A 14,113-nucleotide genomic window follows, 5' to 3' on the forward strand; every position below is an offset into this window, starting at 1 on the left:
TAAAATTTAAGATATAAGTTTGTTTACAAATATGACACAGTACAAATTTTCATTTTGTCCTGAAACGGAATCATTATTTTCATTTTGCTTTAAGCATACTTAAATTACAATAAAAGCGGTGAATGGTGTCTACATTTGTAAAGAGAAAATAGGTGAAGGGAGTTTTTCTTTAACTTGATTCTACCATTGAACTCCAACAATTTGATTCAAATACAATTCCTACTTATCGCCTCATTACCCTTCCAAAATCTATCTGTCTCTCTCTCTCTCTCTGTGTCTCTCTCTCTCTGTCTCTCTCTCTGTCTCTCTCTCTCTCTCTGTCTCTCTCTCTCTCTCTCTCTCTCTCTCTCTCTCTCTGTCTCTCTCTCTCTCTCTCTCTCTCTCTCTCTCTCTCTCTCTCTCTCTCTCTCTCTCTCTCTCTCTGTCTCTCTCTCTCTCTGTCTCTCTCTCTCTCTCTCTCTCTCTCTCTCTCTCTCTCTCTCTCTCTCTCTCTCTCTCTCTCTCTCTCTCTCTCTCTCTCTCTCTCTCTCTCTCTCTCTCTCTCTCTCTCTCTCTCTCTCTCTCTCTCTCTCTCTCTCTCTCTCTCTCTCTCTCTCTCTCTCTCTCTCTCTCTCTCTCTGTCTCTCTCTCTGTCTCTCTCTCTCTCTCTCTCTCTCTGTCTCTCTCTCTCTCTCTCTCTCTCTCTCTCTGTCTCTCTCTCTCTCTCTGTCTCTCTGTCTCTGTCTCTCTCTCTGTCTCTCTCTCTCTCTCTCTCTGTCTGTCTGTCTCTGTCTCTCTCTGTCTCTCTCTCTCTCTCTCTCTCTCTCTGTCTCTCTCTCTCTCTCTCTCTCTCTCTCTCTGTCTCTCTCTCTCTCTCTCTCTCTCTCTCTCTCTCCCTCTCTCTCTCTCTCTCTCCCTCCCTCTCTCTCTCTGTCTCTCTGTCTCCCCCTCTCTCTCTGTCTCTCCCCCCTCTCTCTCCCTCCCCCCCTCTCTCATAATCTGGAAGACTTTTCATTAGCCAGTCGAATAACCGCTTACAGAATCTTGACAGGACATGAAGGCACTTAGCTAACATAATTCTTTTTGTGTATTAAGTAATTTCTTCATAGATAAAAATACATATGGGTATCTACATATCGATCTAACACGTAATGATCACTCTGGTGTAAGGGAGAGAGAAATTCTAATTTCAATCAGCTTGATTTACGTGTTGTGACGAAATGACTAATGAATTATTTACCAAAACATGGATAGAGGTACTTAGGATGTCTTTCCTGGCAAATTAACAACGGGAATTGATTTCTTATTCCATGAATATGGAAGTCTTTGTATTGGTTCAACGTCAGTGGGTTGTGTTATATAGTTAATAACAGGATCTTTTACCATCGAAACATAATATACATTATTATACATGCCAGCCACGTACTGTAAAATCACCAATTTTCGTTGGGATTTTAGAAGGAGACATCGTAAAGTCAAACAATGAATTCAACTGCATAATACAGCTGATTCGTTCTAGGATTCGTCAGTTATACTAAGGACCTAAAGTTTGAAACTAAGGAGACGACTCAGAAAAATCCAAAGTGATCGCATAAGTCAAATTCCAGACAAGTTTAGAATGTGCACGTGTACCTTGATTGCACTGGACTCTGCTATAAGGCAGGGGTCAGAAAGTACGAAAATTCAAAAGAGAAATTTGACATTAAATATGTATGAAATAGAAGGGGGGGGGAGGGGGGGAGTACAACCGTCACCAATATTAATACTCGTTAGTATGTCTGGTGGTTCTGTTGTATGATATAAAGCTGCACGTTATTACTGCTCGTTAGTATGTCTGGTGGTTCTGTTGTATGATATAAAGCTGCACGTTATTAATACTCCTTAGTATGTGTGGTGATTCTGCTGTGTGATAAAAAGCTAGACGTGTTTGATGCTCGTTAGTACGTCTGGTGGTTCTGTTGTATGATATAAAGCTGGACATGTTTGATGCTCGTTAGTATGTCTGGTGGTTCTGTTGTATGATATAAAGCTGGACATGTTTGATGCTCGTTAGTATGTCTGGTGGTTCTGTTGTATGATATAAAGTTGGACGTGTTTGATGCTCGTTAGTACGTCTGGTGGTTCTGCTGTATGATATAAAGCTGGTCGTGTTTGATGCTCGTTAGTATGTCTGGTGGTTCTGTTGTATGATATAAAGTTGGACGTGTTTGATGCTCGTTAGTACGTCTGGTGGTTCTGTTGTATGATATAAAGCTGGACGTGTTTGATGCTCGTTAGTATGTCTGGTGGTTCTGTTGTATGATATAAAGCTGGACGTTATTAATACTCGTTAGTATGTCTGGTGGTTCTGTTGTATGATATAAAGCTGGACGCTATTAATACTCGTTAGTATGTCTGGTGGTTCTGTTGTATGTTATAAAGCTGGACGTGTTTGATGCTCGTTAGTATGTCTGGTGGTTCTGTTGTATGATATAAAGCTGGACGCTATTAATACTCGTTAGTGTGTCTGGTGGTTCTGTTGTATGATATAAAGCTGCACGTGTTTGATGCTCGTTAGTACGTCTGGTGGTTCTGTTGTATGATATAAAGCTGGGCGTTATTAATACTCGTTAGTATGTGTGGTGATTCTGCTGTGTGATAAAAAGCTAGATGTGTTTGATGCTCGTTAGTACGTCTGGTGGTTCTGTTGTATAATATAAAGCTGGACATGTTTGATGCTCGTTAGTATGTCTGGTGGTTCTGTTGTATGATATAAAGCTGGACGTTATTAATACTCGTTAGTATGTCTGGTGGTTCTGTTGTATGATATAAAGCTGGACGTGTTTGATGCTCGTTAGTATGTCTGGTGGTTCTGTTGTATGATATAAAGCTGGACGCTATTAATACTCGTTAGTATGTCTGGTGGTTCTGTTGTATGATATAAAGCTGCACGTGTTTTTGTTTACGTTTTGCAGATTATCGTTCACTTGGATTGACCAAGATTTATATGGCATGTGTTTTGGATGAAGCAGACGATGCTTACCTGGTCTTCTTCTCCCCGTGCATTTTCTGAGTGTCTCTGTGAATCTTTATTTTTCTCATAATTTACACTCCTTTCTCTAAATTTATGTTACTGTTGGCGTCGTTTCTGATTTTGTTAAAAAAGTACATTCAATAAATTTGTGTTGGTATGATGATGTACTTTTGATATCTGAACAATTCGCTGAATCACGTCACGTACATGTATTGACTGGCATTTAAGTATTTTTATACAAACATGTTTTTTCTAAAGGTCGTATAATGAATAACCTTTATCGAGACACGTAAGTGTTTTGCATAATCACGTTGACGAATCGGCATATTTAATATCTCACTTAAAATAATTTATGTGAAAAATAGCTGAACTATATTTCAACGTATCTTAAAGTGCATACTTCAAATGGCTAATACTTTCAAACAATAATGTATTAGTTATTTATACACCGGATCACTGACCTCGATAACTGGGATAGAATTACGTTTCTCGAGGATGGAACACCATCCGGTCTATTCAGTGTCGATAGTAGTATATGCATGGAAACAATTATCTTTATGATTTGAGTTTCCACCTGTTTATTCATTGATCATGTTAAGGATGAGTTTCAAATATATCTGTCAGTACAATGCTCTGGTCACGTGACAAAGGACTGAAATAAATGAGTTATCTTTAATGAGTAGTTGACATTAATGGTTGATTTGACCAATGAAATGTTCCTGTCTCTCGACAGGACTACACTAAGTAATGAATACATCTCTCCAGATATGAAATTACTTTCAATTAGCATTCAAAGGTAGTATTGAGGGACTTGATGCTCTATATGCATTTAAACAATATGAAACCATGATATAAGAGTTAAGGCCCTTAGTATCATGTGTCCTGGAAGGACGAAATAGCTGTATGGTGCAGTTTAATTCATTGTTTGACTCTAACTGTATCTCACTCTTAATTCTGAAAAGTTGTCATTTTTCGATTCAACGAAAAGCGATTAAAGATGTCATAGACTCGTTAAGGTAACATAAACAAGACACTGTCAAAACATCATTGTATTTAGTCACTTTCAACACAATATAACAACGAATATAACAAAATGTCGGCAGATTTTAACATACTCCTAAATGATGCAATGAGTAAACCCTTTGACTTAAGATCAAGTACAAGAAAATAAACCTTGAAGCCATTCCTTCAATCATAGTCACACATTCAATGTAAAACAATAAATATATACATCACTTACGCTTCAATATAGTCCTAAAATACTATTATAATTTTGTGCGTAAGGAAAATTGTCGTTTTTGTATGAACAAAAGAATGATTCTCATGGAGACTCCTGAAAAAGTACCAGGAGTATAAGATCAGATATCTTACAAACATTTAATTCAGAATGATATTTTCAGGATTTGAGGTTTAGGTCATAGCAAATCGTAATCTATCGTACAATGTCACTTCGTTATTTTCTGTGACGGTTCCTTGTTCTGACGGCGTGGTAAGAAATAAGCTACCCTCAATATTAATATAGAACAGAATACCCCTTCACAGTACGTCTAACCTACCAGGTATGTAATACTATTTACAAATTTTGTTACGAAGTAAAACCAAACAGCTCTATTTGATACCGCAAATTATTACAATGGTTATACTGAAATTTGACAAACCATATTTCTGTCATGACAAAATCTTTTTATCAATATGCATATACAAACAAGCTCGTGGACGTTATGATATAGTTGAAACTTGTTATCTCGAACTTGTATAACTCGAAGATCCCGTTTGATTTGAAGTATTTATTCGATCTCTGCCCAACTTTACACCTAACATTCGAATACACCTGAATCGAACACTCGGTTATCTCGAAGTTTCCCCATGCTCTCGCCGAGTTCGAGATAACGAAGTTCGATTGTATATCAAAAGAAGTACAGTGCTTTCACTAACACTATCTTATTTTTCTATAATATTTTCGTATAAAGGATCTAACATGAAATTCCATTGAATTTCTTATTACGAGTTTATTCAGTAGGTAACTTACTGTGTCATTGCTAGCAAGATGTTCTGTAATCAGAACAGCTGACACAGTTGAAATAATAGTTATTCAGAAAGAATTAACGGCTTTTAAATGTATTATACACGTTGAATACATAGTTTATAAACAAAGATAAACAGTATGTGATGGCAACAGATGCCAAGCAAAATTGTTCTATTGATAAAAAAATAAAATGAAAATAGAAAAGAGAGAGGTTGATGACGTCATCGATATTGTGAAATGTACAAAAAAAGGTTCATAAGAATTTATTATGACAGGTTCTTCATGTCCCTTCCTCTTACAATCAGATAAGTGACATTTGTGATATGATTTAGACCTTATTGAAAATCATCACATTAACGCTTGCAATAAACGTCACACTGTGGAGTTTAGATACAACATGTATCTGCAAAACTCCCCAACAACCGCATGGAATGCATTGAATTATTTCAAAGCTAAAATGTACTAAATTCCTTGGATATTAATGTCGAATAATTCAGGTTATATTCTCAATAAAAGTACTTTACTTTCCTTCTATCCCAGTTCAATGGAGTGCTTTCTGTTAACTGGAATACTCATCGTAAATATTACAAGTGTTTTTATCGTTACAAGCAATTACATAGTAACTGTTCTAGATAAAACAATGTCACCACCAGGTATATATTGGTGAACTCAAGAGGGGTATGTCTCTCCACTAGGGGTATGTCTCTCCACTAGGGGTATGTCTCTCCACTAGGGGTATGTCTCTCCACTAGATGTATGTCTCTCCACTAGGGGTATGTCTCTCCACTAGGGGTATGTCTCTCCACTAGATGTATGTCTCTCCACTAGGGGTATGTCTCTCCACTAGATGTATGTCTCTCCACTAGGGGTATGTCTCTCCACTAGATGTATGTCTCTCCACTAGGGGTATGTCTCTCCACTAGAGGTATGTCTCTCCACTAGATGTATGTCTCTCCACTAAATGTATGTCTCTCCACTAGAGGTATGTCTCTCCACTAGATGTATGTCTCTCCACTAGAGGTATGTCTCTCCACTAGATGTATGTCTCTCCATTCGGGGTATGTCTCTCCACTAGATGTATGTCTCTCCACTAGGGGTATGTCTCTCCACTAGATGTATGTCTCTCCACTAGGGGTATGTCTCTCCACTAGATGTATGTCTCTCCACTAGGGGTATGTCTCTCCACTAGATGTATGTCTCTCCACTAGGGGTATGTCTCTCCACTAGGGGTATGTCTCTCCACTAGATGTATATGTCTCCATGTCTCTCCACTAGAGGTATGTCTCTCCACTAGATGTATGTCTCTCCACTAGGGGTATGTCTCTCCACTAGGGGTATGTCTCTCCACTAGATGTATGTCTCTCCACTAGGGGTATGTCTCTCCACTAGATGTATATGTCTCCACTAGGGGTATGTCTCTCCACTAGAGGTATGTCTCTCCACTAGATGTATGTCTCTCCACTAGGGGTATGTCTCTCCACTAGGGGTATGTCTCTCCACTAGATGTATGTCTCTCCACTAGGGGTATGTCTCTCCACTAGGGGTATGTCTCTCCACTAGATGTATGTCTCTCCACTAGGGGTATGTCTCTCCACTAGGGGTATGTCTCTCCACTAGATGTATATGTCTCCACTAGGGGTATGTCTCTCCACTAGAGGTATGTCTCTCCACTAGATGTATGTCTCTCCACTAGAGGTATGTCTATCTCTCCACCAGGAGAATGTCTCTTCACTAGAGGTTAATAGAATCTTCCTACCCTTTTTAAGACACACAACAAAAATGTTGAGAAAAATTTGTCAAATGCATCTGGTTTTAGGTCTTGCATTTGTCTATTTACATTTTTACTAAGTAAAAAAACATTCAAACAGTTTCATTTGGCAAAGCGTTTTAGTGTTCTCATTTTCATTTATGAATTTCAACTCGTCATCGTCATCAATGTTCACAAGTCTAAGGCCTGACGCTTGCGAATGGCTGGGGGAGTGGGGGTGTTGCCGGGACGGGATTTGTATGGGAAATTAATGCAGAATCATCGACAATTTTGTTAAGTAGAGTCTGTGTCTCTGCCCGTGAAATCTCTCAAATGTTTCCCGATGACGAAATCTAGTAGTCCTAAGTCAAATTCGTTGTCTGCTAGGCCCTTGACAAGTTCGTGTTTTGCGGCCGTGACGATTGTACCATCGCTAAATAATTGGACCTTAAACGTACAATAAGTTCCGATTGGTTTAAAAAAGTCTACAATTTTCCCCTTTTCACCATTTTGTCCAATCGTAACATGCTCCACGATGTTGAATTATCTAGCAATACTTGTCGCCATTGTCAATACTCCCATGAATCATTTGTTAAATGTTTCTGTTGGTACAAGTGTACAGAAAACGGTGACGCAATCATTTCTGTTTTTAAGTACAGTGGGTCAAAGGTCAGATAAATTTAAATGCTGTATAATGCATAATATATCATAATAAGTGCGTGTAGCTTGTCTTTTCCCTACCCCGGTAAAGACAGATTTTTCTCTCATACAGATTGTGAAATAAATAGCATAGTTTTGGAACACTTGTATTTTTAAGGTTTTCTTGAGTTATCTCCCTTCCAACATACCACAATCAAAACCAGAATACATTTCATCGAGCAATTCAAATTACATTTAACTATTGACGGTCATTGAATTGAATTCATTGATAAAATTTTCTGTATATGGTTCTAGGTAATCCTTTTCAGAATTGTAACAACAGGAAGACCATTTCCCTTTTTTAACGTGTTGACTGGATAGAGGGCGTGTCATATTTTGATGGGGATATCACTGGTTAAGATAAGGCTTTTATTATTTTAGCATAATTGACCACAGAATTTCAACTTTTTGATGTGTTTTATCATCTAATACTAAAAGATGCAAGAAAATGATATTTCAGACTTCGCATGGCCTCGATATATAAAATCACATCATCGATACTCCAAGTGTAACAATCACTTTCGCTCTCTACACCTCTGGAACCTGTCAAGGAAAAAATGAAGGTTCCGCGTGCGACAATTATGGACAAGACGAAAAGACTAGTTTTATCCTTTGATGTACATCAAACGATTGTAATGGCTTTGAAGTTGGGTGTCGCTTCTTTGTAATTCACCCCCTTCTGCCCCTGGGTGTTGAGACTTAAAGTCTACACAGGATTGATTCCCCCTCACCCAAGAATACTTCAAATCACATTTGAGCAATAGTCATTCATTTATTTACATTAACACCATTTCCCCTATTGAGTCCCACCTCTCCCTCCACAGGAGGCGAGGCCTAACATTTATACAACATTGACTCCTCTTCATCCAAGGATGCTTCAGACAAAATTGTGAGTGTGGATCAAAATGACCAGTTTTTAAGTAGACGGTGTTGTTCACCGTATCATATATACCCTTGCAGGACAGACTTACAGGTGAGAGCTACGTGTTGTACGAGTGCGTTATCAAATTACCCCTTCGTCGAATGTCTACATAGTGTAGAGCTTTGACAATGAAAGGTGAACACTAGAAAATGAGATAGGATCGTTTTTCAGAGATGAAGTCCTATGAGGTTAGTAATAATGATTGGATTTTTCAATATCAAACGATTTCGTTATATTAACATATATATATATATACACATTCTGACTGTTGTGCTTCTTTATAGATCTACAAACTGAAAATTACCTTGAAAACACTACACGAACACAAACATTCACGTGAAACTATCAGCTGATCGCACACACAATATACATGTAATCATATTAATACGCCAAAAACTTGTTTATAGAGTAAGCTCTCTCCTTCCAACATCAGCAAAAGTGATGAAATCTTTTTAATATCTCGCATTGCCAGATGACAGTTTGAGAGAATCATTTTGTGATTTTATTCGCTGCAGAACAGTAAAAACTAAACTCACCATCAGAAGTGAAAGTATGAAAGTGTAGCGAAGATGTCACTAATCTGGTTATCCATTTTCTCTCCAACGTAGAAATCAGTCGGATACTAGACAGTAAATTTCTCTTAAATTGATGTTAATAATATTTATATTTTAACTGATTATGCTAATTTTAGAAACAGAACGCACGTGTTCATAAAACTGATAGGTTAAAACAATCTTCTCCAAACGTTCCCATAAACCTTAGGTTCATTCAAAAGCCAAAAAGAAAGGTTATTTGCTTCACTAACCCTTTTAGGCCTTATGGTTTGCTATATCTAAGTCATTCCAGTGTTTTTTTCTCTCTCCATTTCGACTTACAAAAATTCAATTATGCCGCAATTATCGGTTATACTATATACAGCCGGGCTAATATTCACTGCAGTATGGTCTATTTCTTGTCAGTGTCGTTAACTTGAAACTACAAAAAAAAAAATAAAATAAAATGAACAAATCAGATGGCTAGAGTGTGACTGGCTTAAATAAAGGGATATCAAGTTCGTTTTCAGATGAGTGTTCTTGTCATCAATTCTATGTTGGATACTTGAATTGAAGCAGGTGCTAATATCTGGGGCTGGAATTCATTAGCTGCCCATTGTGTTTGAAACACTTAGTTAATTCATTGTTCTTCCCAAACTGTCCTTTTTTTTTTTTTTTTTTTTTGTTATTCATAACCCACATGTAGACAATTTGGCTGTTGTGAAGTAAGTTTAAGTACACGACAGAGCGTAAAAAACACGAGAAAAAAATAAAACACCTTCACCTTCATACACATCGAATAGCTTCGTGACTTGAACTCACATGTTCAAAACATCGTCACGTTTTCACTTTTTGACTAGTTAGCAGCAGTGTTCTTGAGAACGCACATGTCCACGTGACGCTGAAAGACTAATCAAAATGGTGTTAATCACAACGTTGTAAGAAAGTTCGCGATTAACCTATAACATCTCGCACCAATCTCCTTATAATGAACCAAATTTTCCGGAAATCGACTTGGTTAATTAAATATCTTGTTATTAATACTCGTGTTTGGTTCTGATGTAACATTCAAACGATAAGATCAAGAAAATAAATTAAAGAGAAAAATTTTGTAAGAAAATGTAAACATAATTACATTGATACGTTCGATTTGAAATCAACTATTTAGGGACAGCTAATGTGAAGAATAGAAAAGTGCATTGATGAACTCATTACTCGAGAGACGACACAGAAATTTACAACCCATTATTTGTTTTCTCCTCAGGATCAGCCTCCATTCAGTCGTTGGCTTCTGTAATAGCTAAATGCCAGAGATTGTTTCAGAGTACAATGGCCTTGAACGGCGAATGATTATAAGACCGTAATTACTGTACTACTGTATCTGGAGTTGCGGTCTAGACTGAATTTTAATTAGAATTTTGACAGAGTTAACTCCCTTTACTGTATAACCTTGGAACAGTATTTGAACATAGAAATAAATAGGCTTAACCATACCATTGAAATGTAAACGGGACAAGCGGATAAACCACGATGAATAATAATTTTCGTATATACAAATACAAGGTAAACAAGAGGCCCACCTGCGTTAACGGTCATCTGACTACAAACATTTTCTGCAGGGAGAATTGATATTTTTCTACTTTGAATGAAATCTTACAAAAAAAACTGTTTTCCATGATGCAGATGGTAGTTTTGGTTAGGAGTAGGTAACTGTAACAAGTGTTACCTATTTTTAACTGTAAAGTTGGAGCTCAATCCAACTGGTGAAACTTGAGAAGTTTGAAATAGGTGTTGCACAGGAAAACCATGATTGCGCAAGCATGTTACAACATGGCCTCCCTGGCTGCTGTGTCGAAGTTCTGGCAAGGTCGAAAGAAAACAACACTTTGTTGGCTACATTTCCTTAACGTCCCCCAACCAATTTCAGCTCAATGGCATTAGTGGAACTGTTTTTCAAGATTGCGTCCATGGCGGCCATCTTGGATTTCAGACATACTCGAAAAATAGCAACACTTGGTCAGAATCACTGATGAAACTTTAGAAGAAGTTTATGATGTCAAAAGTTTACGCACGGCGGACGACGACAGACGACCCACAATGACTATTCGGGTCAGTTGACCTAAACAGCCACGCCTAAAAAGAGTTTAGAATACATAAAAAATACCGAAACAGTGGTGTTGGACCATAGGTACTGCCTCCTCTGTCAATACATTCGTACTTATATTAAGGTTTGTAACTCAAATGCCCTAAAACTTTTGACAGACTTTGAATTTCTTATGAAAGCCCTGAAAAGGGAGATAAAATACAACACAGACAGACTTCGTCAATACAAAATGTTATATATTTAATACAAATACATAAGGCATTTACCATGAAAATAAATCATACATTGTGTGAGGGAAAGTGGACAAGTCACTCTTCTGACACAGAAACGTGCAGGGCACATATTGATAAAGAAACAAAAAATGCAAAATTGTTCAATACTTTTCCCCCCAACAAATTCGTTGTGTTGAAAATGAAGTCTATAGTTGATCAATGATAAAATATATTTTTTCAGAGAAACACACTTTCGGTAAACCATTGACGACAGTTATTACACAGAGTGATACAAGTGATACCACAATATGAATGCATATTCTATTCCATTATCAGCCCGTGTCGGAGACGGCAAGGTTCCTACCAAGAGTTATCGTTCCTTACGTTCCATCACGAACAATAACTCTGGTTCGTTACGTATTTTTACAATTAAAAATGATATCAGCAGCCATAAGGAGCGAAAAACTAAAAAAAAAAAAAAAAATTGAGGTTGAATGTAAACCACACCATGTTACTCAAGTAACTATCAAAGAAACATCTCGTCAAGCGTGTATACATTGTATGTCTAGACCCAAGCACGTTTTTTGTGTTTTTGTTCCAGTTAAGGCGTACCATTTTCGTACCATCTCCATAGTACTGCCGTAGTGAATATGAACCATTTCCCGAGCATTTCTTTATTTTCACCATAGCAATCTTTTTTATAAAAACGTTTGGTTGAAAATTTTACGGATTTCACATTTTATGAAACGGCCACAATCAAATACATAAAAGATATATTTCAATATTATGACTTGATTGTAACTAATATTAAAATTTTAAAACGCCTTTTATTTGAAGTAAATGTATTAGAACGATTCGTAATCACTTTGACTCAATAACATCACCATATCTGTGTAATATCAGTTGAGGATCGTGGTTCGAGACTCCCTTGCTCTTGCAAGCTGAGAACCGGACCGGTCTTTCCTGCTAATGTTGTGTCATTTGGCAAGACACTTAACTCTTACTGATCTGAGAGTCGTGCGACGGACCTCCCGTATGTTGTTCAGTGAAATAAACACTAATTATGACAAGAAGACGCTTCCTCAATATGACCTTGACTGCTTACAGGATGATAATCCCAACAAACAATACACTTATCAGATGTCAACAAATATTGACCTGACTTACTCCAGTCCTTAAATATGTTTAAGTCCGTAGCTACAATTTTACTACAGTTAAAGATATGTGGGGGTATTTTTTGTTTTTGTTTATAATAGTGCTATGACATTATAGTATTCAATGCTTTCCTCATGACAACGTTAGCACCAATCTTTCACACATGATTGTTTTTTCCTAATTAAGGAGTCAAGATTTTGTTAAATTCATTCTGTTAAAAAAGAAGACATTTTTAGTTGACACATGACCAGGCTGTAAATGTGAATGTGGCAACTTTAAAATGGAAATTAAACAGCATGGTGACATATATACGGTATTGTGTAAATGAAGGTTTTACTGTAATTCGGGGCAAGTTTAACAACTATGTAACTGAAGAATACATCACCAGAACTATATGGGAACCGATACATCCATCATCCTAGAAATCTTCAATTCGTCAAATATTTCCTCAGAGTGTCACTTAGTCACGATACTATTTACCATGAATCCAAGAACAAAAAAATCGATAGCCTTAAATGTACCTTTGATTAAACTTGTATCAGTAACAACCAGACGCGCTCCAAATGGTGAAAGATCATGAGCCATGAGACAAGTGAACTCAATACCACTTAAGTTTGGCCCCATGCCGATAGCCGGATAACACGCCAATTAATTCTGTCTACTTCGATAACAGCTGAGGAGAAAGAGTTCCCAGTAACAGGGAATTCCTACTTGTCAATCCGCAATGCGTTTTATCAATGTATTTAATGATCAATCAACATCACATGGTATCAACGGTAAAATCGCGATAGAAGGCCTCTCGTCTCTTAACCACTTAACAGCAGTCAGCATACTCGACTGGTTCATTTTTGTTCCTAAATTTCAAGTTTTTTAACCCCGATATAATGACAATATATCTTATATAATGATGAACTACAAAATATTAAGCATTGCCATCTACAATTATATATACAGAGCCAAAATCTCATCCAATGTAGTTCTGTATTATTTCCATCTTATGTAATACTCCGTTAATCTGATCCAACACAAATCCGCATTATTCCTATCCAACATTACTCCACTTAATTCCTTCCAACATTACTCCCCATTAATTCCTTCCAACATGATTACCCATTAATTCCTTCCAACATTACTCCCCATTAATTCATTCCAACATGATTACCCATTAATTCCTTCCAACATTACTCCCCATTAATTCCTATCCAACATTACTCCCCATTAATTCCTTTCAACATTACTCCCCATTAATTCCTTGCAACATGAATACCCATTAATTCCTTCCAACATTACTCCCCATTAATTCCTTCCAACATGAATACCCATTAATTCCTTTCAACATTACTCCCCATTAATTCCTTCCAACATGAATACCCATTAATTCCTTCCAACATTACTCCCCATTAATTCTTTCCAACATGATTACCATTAATTCCTCCCAACATGAATACCTATTAATTCCTTCCAACATGATTACCCATTAATTCCCACCCAACATTACTTCCCATTAATTCCTTCCAACATTACTCCCCAATAATCCCGATCAATCATATTTCCTATATACATATAACGTAAGTGTATTGTCAAAACTCCCCTCACAGCAAGAGATAGCAGTATCCTTTTCCTACACTATATAAAAAAACATGCCATTTCACTCCTCACAAACACAACCTTTCTTCGATAGTCATTAAAACTATCAGGTTTTCACTGATACGATACATATACT

This window comes from Ylistrum balloti, unplaced genomic scaffold (assembly GCF_031769215.1).
Source record: "Ylistrum balloti isolate Yb309-2 unplaced genomic scaffold, AGI_CSIRO_Ybal_v1 Utg371668, whole genome shotgun sequence".
Classification (NCBI taxonomy): domain Eukaryota; kingdom Metazoa; phylum Mollusca; class Bivalvia; order Pectinida; family Pectinidae; genus Ylistrum; species Ylistrum balloti.